Source organism: Ambystoma mexicanum, chromosome 7q (assembly GCF_040938575.1).
Source record: "Ambystoma mexicanum isolate Mex_15411 chromosome 7q, UKY_AmexF1_1, whole genome shotgun sequence".
Taxonomy (NCBI): Eukaryota; Metazoa; Chordata; class Amphibia; order Caudata; family Ambystomatidae; genus Ambystoma; species Ambystoma mexicanum.
In genome coordinates this window covers 997,593,047-997,607,510 of record NC_090941.1, presented here as the reverse complement: position 1 = coordinate 997,607,510, position 14,464 = coordinate 997,593,047, and the positions used below count along the sequence as shown (strand labels likewise).

The following is a 14,464-nucleotide window of genomic DNA, read 5'->3' as shown; positions in this document are numbered from 1 at the left end:
TTTCACGTTCTCCGAGTCAGCCAGTAGTGTGAACCTGTGGGCATTACACTACTGTTCTGCTGCTTTCCAGACAGCAAAGGCTAGGAGAGGCTCTGTAACACACTAGGCAGAACCAGGGCACAGATGTTTGGATTAGTAGAGCAAGAGGAAGTGCTCCGTCTCATTCAATGCTCCCATCTCCTAACAGTACAGCATGGTAGATGGGTGTGGGGGTGAGCTATACCCGTCATAATGGAACTATATCCCTTAGGCTCAATGCCATCCATTGGGGGTCATTAGGAGGTTGGAGGTAGCCATGGCGCTATTAGCACCTTGGCTACCCCCTTACCGCATTCCGGGTGCAGGTCCCCAGAATAGGGACTTACCGGATCATTCCGACCTTGGCGGACCCGCTAAATCCCCATTCCGGGAACCATTCCCCATTCCCATTTGAGCCCCCATAGGGCTCAATGGGAATGGGGATGGAGCTAATAACGGGCCCGCTATTAGCTCTGAAGTCCCTTAACGGGTCTCTTCCATAACGCCTGGGACCCGTAAGGGACCTCGTAGTAAGGCGGTAAGGGATTACCGGCACCGGCGCCCTTACCGGTGCCGGTAATCCCTTACCGCCCACCTCATAATGACCCCCATTGTGTTGTTACTGTTTGGTGAACTGCAGCCTTCCATCCACATGTATTCCTTGTGTGTATGCTTCACGTTCTCTACGCAAGTCAGCCAATAGTGAGGCACTACAGTACTGTTCTGCTGCTATGCAGACCGTGCTGGATGCAAAGGCTAGGAGAGGCTCTGTAAGGACAAGGGAGAAACAGGACACAGATCACTGGATGGGAGAGCAGTGGGCACAGTACTGTCCTGTCCCGTTTCTATAGCCCTGCCACATTGAATGCTCTGCGCCTCGAAACACTTGTGTACAGGCGCATTACAAATGACCAATACATAAACCAATACATACATCCCTCTAACCCCTGGTCTAGGTGGGATTACAGAGAACCCTCTAGGGTAAAACCACCCATCTCCTAACAGCACACCATATGGGTTAAGTTCCTATATGTCACGAGCATAACTCCCTCTAATGTAAGTTTTGCTGAATGTGGCAATGCACGGTGTAGAGGCGCATGTTTATCAGCTGTGTGCAGAAATTAGAGTATTGATGAGCCAGTATGCAAACAATTCTAGGGAGTGAGATGCCACATCTGGGGGGTTAAGGTGCCCTGTAGTGCTCCGATAGGGTCACCGTGGTGTTCAGATTTTCTGTGGTAATTCAACACAGTCAAATTCAAAGTTTAACGTTGCAGTCGGTTGCCAGTCGATTCCAATTGTAATAATTATTCGGGACATATTTGTGAGCTGTATTTGTAAACAAAGTGTGTGATTAATAGAATTTTCAGGGCTCTTCTTTCATACACGGATATTAATGTATGTGTCAGAGATTGTGCCCTGTGCCAAGTCTCCCTGGTTTTGCAGTTTTAGGGACATGGGTCTGCTATTAATGTTTTACAGCCTTCACAAAGCAAATATGACGCGTGCCAAAAGCCAGCACCGACCGTTGGTAGTTTTTACATTTCACATTTCTTGCAATGGGTGTAATAAGGGGTAGTTTGCTGCCTACACCAGTGAATCTATGTTATGGTAACCGAGCTTGATACCAATCTGGGTCTCAGAAATAATGGTTGGGTCAGAGTTAGGCAGATTTTTACTTGAGGCCCTGGGGTCAGGGTCCTCAGGAACTTCTAGTGATTCACTCAAGCTCACCAAACTCTCCAAGCGTTAGTCGTGGCAGAGCAGCCCATGCCTAGGTCAAAGGAGGAGTGGGGTGGGTCACGGGTCCAGTAATCACTTTTCATTGTTATCAAATAAGCGAAGTTCTACACACTATGGGCCTAATTCACATAGCGTTGTCCAATGGGGTTTCGCCATTTTAAAACACTTCTGTGAATCAGGCCCTTTATTTCAATACAATCAATAATATGTATAATAAGAAAAGGAAAAGAGAAAACAATGCTACTATCGGGTAAGTAAACCTTTTTAATGCAGGGGGCTCACAATGTAGCAAGTAGCAAAACTTTAGATGCACTATTTTTCAATCAATAAAACGTCCTACCTGATAAAGAAACGGCCATAATAGCCCAGTAAATGCTTTTCGGTTCCGGCAAGCAAGTGCCTAAGAGAGCAAGCGTTGAGAATAGGGGCAGTCTTTGGTGGGAGAGAGTTATCTGAGTGCAAATGTGCCTCCAAGGAGCAGATCCTGGAAATCCATTGGAGGGAGACCCTCAAGCGTTTGTGAGAAGATGCCCAGGGAAGAAAATGCCCGCCAGTAGGGCCAGATGGCCAGAAAAGAGTGCCCAGGGAACTGGTAAGCAAATCTGCAGGGGGCAGTTGGGCAGTTTCCAGAGGCAGTTGCTGTGCATATTGTTGAGGGCCTGAGGGCTCCAGCGATGGATTACCAATACAGATGTGATTTCCATACCCATGGGACGGATGATTGTTCCAGATTTTGAGATTCTCAGGCCAGGGGTTGGAGACAGAAGAGCACATAAGAGAGACGGCTGCGGTCAGCAGTTGCTAGTGATGCAGTGTTCCCACGCTGTCCTCAAACACAGAATCCAGATTCTGAGGAGGAGATCGGCTTGGTGAGACCACAGCAAAGAGTGGATAATGAATAAAGGCTGAAGAAAGCTCATCGGAGAGAAGCCAGACACAGAAGATGACTGGGAAGGTGAGTTTGGCGGTGCGGTCAGAGTGGTGGCAGCACAGGCCTCTGGAGCTTCCCACATAAAGAGCAATGGAACTTGAGCACGTGCCTGGTGTCCCGTGGAAAAGATTCTCGGGTTGGTTTGGCTCACAGATTTTTCAGTGTCCTGGTTGGAAAAATACATCCGCTTCTGGGTCCGCTGATGTAGGCACAGTCTGGAGCTTCAGTGATACAAACCCTTTGAGCAGGCATTGTGATCCAGCTGTCCAGTCAATCTGGGGAATGGAACAGCAGAGAGGGTTCCTTCTGGTCTTCTTTGGAGAGGCAGAGCTTCCATGTCAGATTCTTTGGAGCGTCAAAGGGTGCTGGTGCAGAGCTTTGGTCCTTCCTTGAGCAGCAGGCCTTTCAGAGAGCAGGTTTGGAGATCAAGCTGTAGAAAAGGCGAATGGGAATAGTGGCCTGCTTTTATCTCTCTCGGGAACCAGTGAGTAAACATGGCACCCAATCACACACCAAGCATAATCTAAACAAAGAGGTGGTCAACCAATGGCAGACCATCCTTCTTAATATACCCATGCATTCTAGAAAGGTCTCTCACACAGAGGAATTACTCCTCGCTGCCCCAGAATGTCAGAACTAGTGTCTTTGTGTGTGAAGTTGTGACACAGATGGTCACAACTTCACACACAACGACGGACAAGGGATAGCCACGTGACCCCCTGAGGTCTTTGGGGCAAACACTACAACCTCCATTTTGAGGAATGGAGGATGGTGTCAAAAAAGAACAAACCAGATTAAATTGAGTCCACCAGGTGGAACCGCTTTACACAGGCGACCACCACCAGCCTAGCCACATGACTAACAGAGGGAGGGTTCTATCTCTGGAACACTTTGGGGTACCTTCAGGGTGCCCCCACCTTAAGAGTCATCTGGACTCTTAAGGCACAGCAGTAAAACACAGAGCTACACTCCTTCAAGCTTGAGATTAAGACTGGCTGGTAGAAAAACAAGTCACAAACCCTGAATCGCCAATAAAAAGTACAGGGGGGGATCATATCTTAAAAAGCAGGCTTTCTGCATTCCACTGAGTGAGGCAGAATAATTCAGTATTATAATAACTGTTTTAGTAAAGGCTTGCACAGTCTTATAATTAATAATTAATGTGTACATTTAATAAAAGACTGTTCTTGAGTACTCTCTCCCCGTGTTCCTGAGTCTGATAGAAGCATTGTGGACTAATCTTCACCATTAATTCCCATTGAATTCACTATTAAATCCCTGCAGTCATGAAAGTGAGTTTGGCCGACTTCCATAACTAACTCTCCTGAGGCACCGTCCGTGCTTTTCACCTTCTACAGCCTCACCTAACTGAGCTTCATTCCTTTCACTGCATTTATTACTCTCACTTGTGTTTTGCATTAACCGTGCACAATCTGCATTGTTTGCTGCCTCCATTTTTAAAATCAATTTTATGTGTATAGTTAGTTATATGTCTGTGCCACTCATCCAATGTAATTCTATTCCTGCTGGGCTTCACTTATTCTCTCTGACTCAATCTACTAGACCACCTAATGCGTTTAACCAGAACTGTGCAGTGCTGCCACTACTCTCTCATTCTTTGGCTAAAACCTCTGCCCTCCTATGGCTGTCTCCATCTCTCTCCCATATTCTCTAACTGCTTCACTATCACCTATCCCCCATCCCTCTCAAAGTCTGGCAGGAAAAAGCACAAAAAAGATATCCTGAGTGCAAACCCTGCACTTCCCATTGCAGACACCTATGTCAGTGCTTCCTCTAGAGAGGTTTTCAATTATATCCTTTTCTCTGTCCCCTCTCCTGAACTCTGGACTCCCCATCTCATCTCCACTCTCTCTCCCTCCTCACACGCCTCTATTAACAGTGGCACCAAGTGGGAAGCGCTCTTGGCTGGCTTCGCATCCTCTCGTTGCTTCCTTAAAGTCTATCACACTGGCACCATTCTGGTCAGGGTCCACAACCCAACCTCCTTTTCTTTGACTGCATCCTGCCATCTCTCATTAACTTCCTTCGCCTGCATCTCCCCCTTCTCTCTCTCTCCCTCCCTCCCTCCCCTCCCTCCCTCCTCTCTCTCTCGCTCCCTCCTCTGAGTGGTGTACAACGCCCCTGTGCCCCAATTCAGAAAACCTTAAAAATAACTGACCACCTCCACCTGTCAACTCTTAATGCCCGCTCTGCCAACAAACACTCCTCTGACATTTGTCTCCTACTTGAAGACATTGACCTCGACATTCTCGCTCTTACTGAGACTTGGATCAATGCCAGCTCAGTCATTGCCTTTGACTCCCTCCTCCCTGATGGCTGCACGATCATCTCCAGCCTCAACATCACCGCACTGGCTGGGGGTTGCCTAAATCTTCCCTGAGTGGGTTCCTGCCTCTACCTTACTTACCCAGACCTATTTCTCTTTTGAAAGCCTGATTTGCAAGTTGATCACCTCTCCCACCTCCAACCTGGCCATTGCTACCATCTAGCGACCTCCAGGCGCCACCTCTCTATTCTCTCTGGATGGGCTGACTTCTGCTCTTCTTTACTTTCTTCTACCTCTAACCTTCTCCTCATGGGTGATTTCAACATTCAACTGGACTCCCCTGGCTCTGCATCCACTCAATTCACTGACCTCTGCTCCTTGCTTTCCCTCTCCATTCTCCCTTCTGGGCCAACCCACACAGCTAGACACACTCCGGATGCCCTCATACACTCTAATCTCTCTCTCTCTTCCCCCTGCCACTAGTCACCCCTCTCTCCTGGTCAGACCACTCTCTCCTCCCATCTGGGTCCCATTGGCCCGCTGACCACCCCCCCAAAAGCCGCACCAACCCTGTTCACTAACAGCTGCCCGACGAAACAAGTGACAGCAACTGCCTTCGCCTCCACCTTCACCCCCTCACCTCCCACCTCTGACTCTGCCCTCAGCAGCCTCCACCTTTCTATCACCAACACTTTTGACATTCTTGCCCCAGTCATGAGGATCCGTCTGAAACCTGCCTCAAAGCCTAACACTTGGTACGACACTGAACTTGCAGCCCTGAAATGAAAGTGCAGGGCATCAGAACAGAAGTGGCAAACCTCAGGCAAACTGGCCTGCCGCCTGCTCCAAAGGCAATATAGACTCACCATCCGTGCAAAAAAAAAAGAGCCCACATTCATACACGGGACTCTGGCGCATCCAATAACACGGTTGAACTTTTCAAGATCTGCAGGGAACTAGCCAGCCGCTATGCAGTCTCTTCATCCCCTTGGCCTTCCCAGGCCCTCTGCAATGCACTGGGGCCTCACACTTTGCCACCAAAACTCAGGACATCCTTACCACCCTTTCTACACTCCCCACTTCCTCCCCCTTCCTCCTCCTTCCTCCTTTTTCTCCTCCTCTCCTGTCACACCTGAAGAAGTTACCAGAGTTGTCCGCTTCATGAAGGTCTCTTCTAAACATGTCTCCCCTTGCTCATCCAGAACCATCAAGGATAACATTGGCTCTCTTGCCCCTGCTCTCGCTGATTTCTGCAATCACTCCTTTATCACTGGATCTTTCCCCTCCCCCCTCAAGCACTCCCTTGTGCGCCCACTCCTGAAAAAACCTTCCTCTGATTCTAACTGCCCTGCCAGCTATCGCTCTATCTCCATCACCCCCTTCCTGGGGAACCTACTTGAGAAGTTGACCTGGCCCCAACTTAACTCTCACACTGAACTTGTTGGAGGCCTCCACAACCATCAATCTGGATTCCGAGCATCCAGAGGCATGGAAACTGCTCCTCTGAACACCCGTGAAGAACTGCTTGCATCTCTGGATTCCAACTCCCCAGCAGTCCTTATCCTTCTCGATCTCTCCTCTGCATGTGACACAGTTAACCATTCCATCCTCATACAAAGGCTCCACAATACACTTGGTATCTCAGAACGGGCACTGGATTGGCTGTCCTCTTTCCCCACTAACCGCCCTTCCCAAGACATCCTGGGCCCCTTCTCCTCTCCTACTTCCATCTCCACCTGCCGTGTCCCCCATGGCTCTATATTCTCCCCATGGCTCTTTAACATCTACCTTGCTCTTCTTGCACGCCTCATCCCCTCCTACTCCTCCAACTTCCAGTGTTACACAGATGACACAGCTCTTCGTCAGACTCCCTGCTGACTCTCTTGCACCCTCCATCATCCCCGACTGCCTATCTGCCATCCAGTCCTGGTACGCCTCCAATGATCTCTGCCTCAATGCCTGTAAAACGGAGATCCTTTCCATTGGGACCCCTTCTCCCTCCTTCTTCCCTTCACTGCAGCCCTCCTCCTTGGACTCTCCCCCTGCACTTTCAGCTGAAGCCAGAAACCTTGGAGTCATCTTCGACTCCTCTCTTTCCTTCCTCCCTCACACTAAGGTCATTGCCAAGAAGTCCAACTATTAGCTCTTCCCTTCTCAAAGGAATTCTACCTTTTCTCACTTTCCCTCAGAGGCTCAATGTGACTCAAGCCCTGGTTTTCTCTAGACTGGATTACTGTAACAGCCTGCTCCTGAATCTTCATTCTTCCACTCTGCGACCCCTCCAGCTTATCCAGAATAGGGCAGCAAGACCTATCCTTGGCCTTAAGCCCAGGACCTGCATCTTTCCCGCACTAAAAAGTCTTCACTGGCTCTCGGTTGCTGAACGGATTAAATTCAAATCTCTCTGCATCATCCACAAGGCTGCCTGGGCCCAGGACCACACAATCTTCAACTTTATCTCACTAAATACTCTCCCTCTAGACCACCTCTCTCTTCTGGCACCACCTCTTTGTGTCTAAAGCATTTTGCTAAACAGAGGGCAGGGGGTTTCTCACTTTCCTCTGCGGGCTCCCTCTTTTGGAATAGCCTTCCCCTCCCCCTGCACCTTCAGCAGGATCTTCTCAAATTTCGGAAGCTCCTTAAGACTTTCCTTTTTTCCTCCTCCTTCCCTTCTCTCCTCTGCTAATCCCACAGTTGCTGATTCCGTGTCCTTGGCCTTTATGCATCTTCGGGGCCTTAACCTCCCACACCAATTCTTCCAAGCTCCTGTCTTTCTGCAGTACTTTGCATCTGCACACCCTCTGCTCTCGAGACTCGCACTTATACCTCCCACGGTCCAGGCAGTGTACCACTCTACATTCCTAGCACTTCGTCCATGGCTCATCCACAGGCTCGTACTCCCCAGCACTTACCCCCTTTTTCCTCTTCCTTTCTGCACTTGCACATTCTGAAAACTCACATGGCATAGTAGGATTGCCCCCTCCCTCTTCCCCCTCTGCTCTTAAATATTGTGTTGTAATGTTGTAATATATTTCCCACTCACCCTCCCTACCCTTTGGGCACTTTGAAACAGTATATTCTTATTGTATAAGCGCGCCTAACAAGCAAACAATAAATAAATATATAAATATTAGGTAAGTGCCTTCATGGGAAAAGCAACATATAAACTATGTTGAAGGCAGTGGATTCCATAAAGACAGATCCCATCGCCTAAGCTGATACTTTCAACGAGGTTGCAAAGAATTGTAGACATTGTGAGCAGAGGTGGTCTTGTTACTAGAAGCCGATTTTATTCAGCAGGAACAAAGGCACATTTCATGTCAGCAAAATGGCTAAAGTTGCCCAAAAGTGGCCTTTTGAATGACATCTGCGGAGGGGTGCGAGGAGAGAGAAATAAGAAGAGGTGAAACTTTTACTTGCATAGCTGCGGGATCCAAGCAACCAGCCACCAGTGCCCTATATGTAGGCTGCTCAGCCGGCAGGTCTTAGATTTACTAGTACATTCACCACTGGCTTGTTCTCATCTGTTCAGAGGCAGTGTAAGAGGGGAGGGACCTCAGGTGGCCCGAGGAGGAGATGCACAGATCACAATCCTTTGTAGAGCATCTTCATATTGTGATGAATCCCATGGATCCCTCATGAAACCCCTGCCTAAAGTCTCCTCCCGGGTAGCTAGGGAAAGGCAGAGGCGTTCTGATGAAAGAAAATCTGTCAATAATGGCTGGAACAAACTGCCCTCTTCTTTGCAAGTAAACTTGTGTGATTGCCACTTAAATGCATTTAAGCATAATATAAATGCATTTAAAATTGAGAAGCTGAATAGAAAGCGTAACTTTGTTGTTGGGGACTAGAAGTCCCAGAATCCTAGAGGTACTGAGACGAGGAAGGGGTCTGAAGAGACCGGCAATTAAGCCTAGTAGCCATTTCAGTAGTCAGGCAATTAAGGCTAACAGCCCACACCTGAAGGAACTTGGGAGGCATAAAAGGCCCTCTCTGGTGCAGGCCATTAGTTGCAGCAGGCAGAGTAGTTAGAGTAGCAGCAGTAGCAGACGAGGAAGACGAGAAAGAAGCTGGAAGGTCGGCAGTAGCAGAAGAAGCAGAACAGGAGGCTGGTAGTTCACAAGGAGGTGTGACCACAAAAGGGACACTGGAGCAGAGGAAGAGCAGATTTCACCTGCAGGCTCTGAGTTGGTGGGGTGCTCACAAACCCTGTTTGGCTGTGGCAGCACTGAAGAGACTGGAAGCGACAGGCAGTCTTTCCAGGTGCGCCTAATTGCTGTGAATGCAGAGCTGAAGTTATACATTCTCCCAAGGCCTGTGTGCAGAAGCAAGCCAAGGGAAACTGGAGAGTAGGAGACTCTCCCTTGATGAGATTGAATCGAAGACATCCGTGCAGCAGAAGGGGTGGGCCCCCAAGAGTGCCTGTAGCAGTAGCAGGAGAAGAAATCAAGCCGGGAATCAGCAGCAGCCCGCAATGGTTGTAATTGGGAGTCAGAAAAGGAAGCTCCGTACTCCTGAACAACAGAAATACCTTGCCGGTGACTATAGCAAACTTAATTGCACTTGCGCATACATCTAAGCGAGTAGAAGTGGTTAGTATTTTAATAAAGAAAAGGTAAAACGCTTGTGTGTGGTGAAAGCACATCTTTTCCTTAATAACAGAAATACTATGTTGCCGAACGGTCGTGTGGCTCGTGTTAACACAGAGAACTTTGCTGGTAAGCCTAACTGAAGTAGAACATACTTTCCCGAAGTGTCACGAGCACCGTTTAAGAGGCATTGCATGAGACAATGTTTCCTGATACCTTGGAGGCTGAATGCTGACTGAAAGGTGGGAACGTGTTTCCCTTTGAAGTGGCAGTTCAAAAGCAAAAACGAAATTGTGTGTGCCTAATTGTTTCTGTAAGAAGTCTACATCTTGTAACACATCAATTGCTGCAGCAGCAGTTGTAGAAGTGGTTGAAGCTCAGTGCTTAATTTGTGGGGGTGGTTGCCAGTGCCCAACACCGGCACACTTTTTTGGGCACCGGAACTCATGCAGGGCCAATTGCTTTGTTTGTTCTTCCACTTCAATTATAAATCATTGGGATTTGTCATTCTGATCTTGATCCCTCTCTTGCTTGCAGGTTGCAGGCCATGGCTGGCTGGGCCTGGGAGGGGCCAGCAATAGCAATGAACAACCAACTGTTACAAACAACAGCCAATGAAAACGACCATTCTGTTGTTACTATGCAGTATTTGATACTTTCTGTATAGTAACACAGAATGTGCAGTTGTCATTAGCTGTTCTTCTGAGCCAGTGAAATTACATGGTGACGTGTTGTTGTTGCCACAGGGGGCGGACTTGACTTGTGAGAGAGAGACCCTGCCCTGCGGCACTGCGTGGTGTGGCCTAGTTGATTCCTGGGGCCCCCTTGCCCGCTTTTTCATTTGTGCGGGTGCCAGTGTGTGCACCCGGCCCCTCCAACTCTGAGGCCCTGACAGGAGACCAAGAACCCGCCGGCAAAGCAGGTTAGTCACTTGTTGCATGCGGTGCAGCCTGAGCCTGTCACAGTCAAGTGATCAGGCAAGGAAGGCCCAGGTCGGGGCCCGGGCGGCGGCGTGGTCCCCTGAGGTGTCCTGACTGGGCTTCTGTCTGTGTGACCTGTGTGCAGTGTGCTGCTGACTGTAGTCAGTGTCAGGCCCAGGCCAATTTCTGTGACCAGGGGCTGCCGTATGCCGTAGACTGAGTCGATGACTCTGCCGCAGTAGGCCCGGCCCGTGGATTGTGCCCAAAATTATGTTTTTTACTTTTTTCTTTGAAAACCTGACCTTCATTGGGACCGGTGGCTAGGGCCCCGCCCCACGGAAGGTAGGTTTTAAAAGAAATAACTTATTTTGAGTGGCGGCTGTGGCCCATCACTTCGAAAGTGATGGGCCTCAGCTGCCCAAATATATGTTTTTTCTTTTAAAATCTTACCTTCCGTGGGGCCGCTGCGCTGCACACCTATTTTTATCATCATCAGGTTCAGCATGGCTGTGGCGGTGGTGGCCCCACGGAAGGTAGCCTAAGTGATTGAGGCAAGGTAGGGCAAAGCCCAGGACCGGGGAGCACGGGCGGCAGCGTGGTCCCACAGGTGTCTGTCACAAAAGGAATGAATTGTCGTTTGCAACTTTGGCCACTTTTTCATGGGTGCCGAGCCCGACTCGAGACAATTGTATGCCCCAGTCCGACCCTGGATAGCATTCATCTAAGCGAAACATGAACTGTGAATTTTTGCCTGGGTGTTTCCGTTCTTCCTTTTAATGTTATCGGCCTCATTAGTTCACAAACGAGCTTCAGCGAGAGGACCCGGAATGGTGCACGTATTGGGCGAAACCGAACCGACTGCACTTCGCGAGAAAATCCCATGCAAAGACGAACTTCAGAAATGCTATTTCAGGCTTAAAGATACACACATGGAAACTAGACGGGGATAAACATGGTGCACATGCCCACTAATCTGTCGTCATAAATAAAGCACTAGTTGAGTATTCGTGTATAATTCTCAACCGTCTTTTGCTGTCATTGTTTTACATAATTCCAGTGCATGTTTTCTATCCTGATGTGTGGTTTATACACCAGATGTGGCCCCTTAACCTGGGTACAATACACTCCGAGCCTGTGCTCCGAATGAGGGCACATGCAATCATAGATAGGAATCCTCAGATAGGGAGGTGGGTGTCTGTTACACCCCGCAGTTTAGTGAAGTATGTCAAGAACATGTCAGTGGGAAGGAGATATCCGAATATGCACTCTCCTCTAGCTCCTGAATTTGGGTGACAAAACATATTTAGTTTTTTAATATGTGTTAAGGTGTAAAGAGGCCCTAAAGCAGAAGTAGCAGAGGCCGTTGATTTCACAAAAATGTCTCGCAGAAATGACTTTTTCCAAGTAATACAACACCATGCTTATGCTTGTAGGAAGGGTGAAGGGGGATGCATTTATGAGATGTGATGACTGATAAGGGCTTGAGAGTAAATCGATTACACAAAACACCTGGATGAGGTGACTGAGGAACGGGCTGAGGGGAGGGTGCTCTTTCTGGAGGTAACCGATTAACAATACTTGGTGTGTTTAACTGACTGCCAGGTGGGCAGAAAGGGTAGAGACAAATACAATGCAACAGTGACTGAAACAGAATGCTTTTTTATTTATTTGCATTTTTAAAGCGCTCACACAGCCCGGTGGCATCTAGGCGCAGTTACAGGCGGAGCATGTCTTAGTTGCGTATTTATTACTAGCCTGTGCCTGCAGTTGCTGCAGCACCAAACATGTGACATGGAGCAGCAGCAGTGTGATGGGCTGGTGGTGGGCCGATCTAGGTAGGTCTAGCACTGAACTGGCGCGGCAGGTGCGCCCATGCTGAGGGCGGCGCGGCGCCCACACTGGGCACCGCACCCGGCATTATGGGGCCAATATTTTTTTGGGCACTGGCACTTATTCTTTTTACAAATTAAGCACTGTTGAAGCTGAAGCAAGAACAAGCATTACCGTAGCCCATAGAGTGGACTCTATAAAAGGGAATCCCGTTCCATTAAAAACTACACACCACTGTTCTGAAGTTGATGAAGTTGGTGTTACCCAAGAATCCTCGAAAATAAAAGTGATCAAGTTATCCAAAGCTGGAAGAATGGCACAACAGCCTTGGGGTAACTATTGGAGGAAAGGGTGTATATGAAGCAAGCAGGGAAGAGAGCTGGGTACTTGTTAAAAGAAGCTGTCTTAAAATCTTCATGGCTGAGACTATTTGAAGAGAGAAGAAGTGGTCTAAAAGCAAGAAGCAGATTTGTGACAGCTGCAAGACAGGCAAAGAGGCTGCCCTTTTTTGCCATACAAGAGAGAAGAGTGCCTTGTCAACCTGTAGAGGCCGAGGACGTCTTGTTGAAGTTGCCTAAGAATGAAGTTGCAGTTGTAGCAGCAAACCGGCCTATTAGCAGAAATTGTAGTAGCAGCAGTAGAACGGTGGTAGTCAATAGTCTTGTCAGAATTGAGCAGCTGCACAAGTAGAAGCATCATGACAAACTGTGTATGAAAGACGCAGCAGAAGTTGAAAGCAGAGAAGTTGAGATAAGCACAAGTGGTACTTTTGTCTTCAGCTTTACCTATTCTTTGCTGGAAGGAAGTCATACGGGAAGCTTCATTAGTGCTTTTATTTTCTTTGTGGAACTGTAAAATGGGAATCTTTCATCAAGCAAAGAAGAGACTTTTGTCAGTGGATTTTTATTTGTGTAAACTTTTGTTTTCTTTGGAACTTTTCAAGACTTTGGTTTCAACTTTCTTTTCCTTGGAAGGAAGTGACTTTGGGACACTCCTGGGGGAGCAGGATCTGCCTAGGAGCACTGGAAGTCATGCGAGACACTGGGTGTTTGGTAACGTTTTATTTAATGTTGTTTTCATGTTGCTTTGTATGTTTAAGTTGTTTAGTGTAAGGGTTAGTTTTGTGAATGCTAGGAGGTTTTCCCATAGATCCTAGAGTAGGCAGGGAATCCTCTGGTAGAGTAGGTTTAGTTAGGGTTTATTTTATAATTTTGTGTACAATAAAATGTTGAATCCTGAGAAAACTAAACACAGTAGTGAATCTAACATTACTGATCCCTCACAATACCAACAACCCTTCGCAAAACTAGACATTTTACAAAGATGACCCTTTTGTCTATGTCTTCTTTAGGTTATTTATATGGGTATTTAATTTGGGACTCATAACATCGGACTGTCAGATGTGTCCCTTACCTTCCACCACATCTGGTAAGGTCTATTCCTTTCTACAACATTAAGAGCATGTATATTTTGGCCAGAAATGGAGATTGCCATGTTGAAAGGAAGCTCAAATCAGATCAATATTGTTTTTTTTTTTAACTCATGTAAGGTGTCTAAACCACTGTTCCAAAATGACCTCATTCAGTTTCCATGTCATTTCAATCATGTATATGGCTTTCTGTTTTCATTGTCGCTATTCTGAGGCGGTGTGTCTGATATTTTTTATTGTGCATTTCTACTTTGCTTTTGTGTTTTTTTTGTGTTTAAATGGTTTTGTGATGTAACGGAGAGGAAGGGAATAGTTTCTTACCTGTAACTCCATTTCTCCAGCATTGGTATCTTTCATGGATTCACATGCTTAGAATATTCCCCGTCGTCAGACTGGGACCCCTCGGTAACATATATAGCCTTTTCCTATAGGAAAACTTCCGACACTTTTGTGTCCTATCTACGTCCTTTTAGGACCCACCTACGCATGCTCCGCAGGCCGTCCCAGTATAAGAGGCCCACCCCCGCGGTTCCCCTTCAGATTTCGGCCCCTCCAAAGTAGGAAGGGTTAAACTTATCCATCACATACATTGCAATCCTGGGGAGGCTTGGCGGGCGCATGTGAATCCATGAAAGATACCAATGCTGGAGAAATGGAGTTACAGGTAAGAAACTATTCCCTTCTCCAGCATTGGATCTTTCATGGATTCACATGCTT

General features: G+C 47.7%; 1 protein-coding gene across 4 annotated transcripts in view; it reads right to left on the bottom strand.

The window, feature by feature from the left end:
* XRRA1 (X-ray radiation resistance associated 1) overlaps positions 1 to 14,464 on the bottom strand; it is a 624,270-nt gene that overhangs the window by 234,109 nt on the left and 375,697 nt on the right. The gene's annotated exons all lie outside the window — the stretch shown is intronic.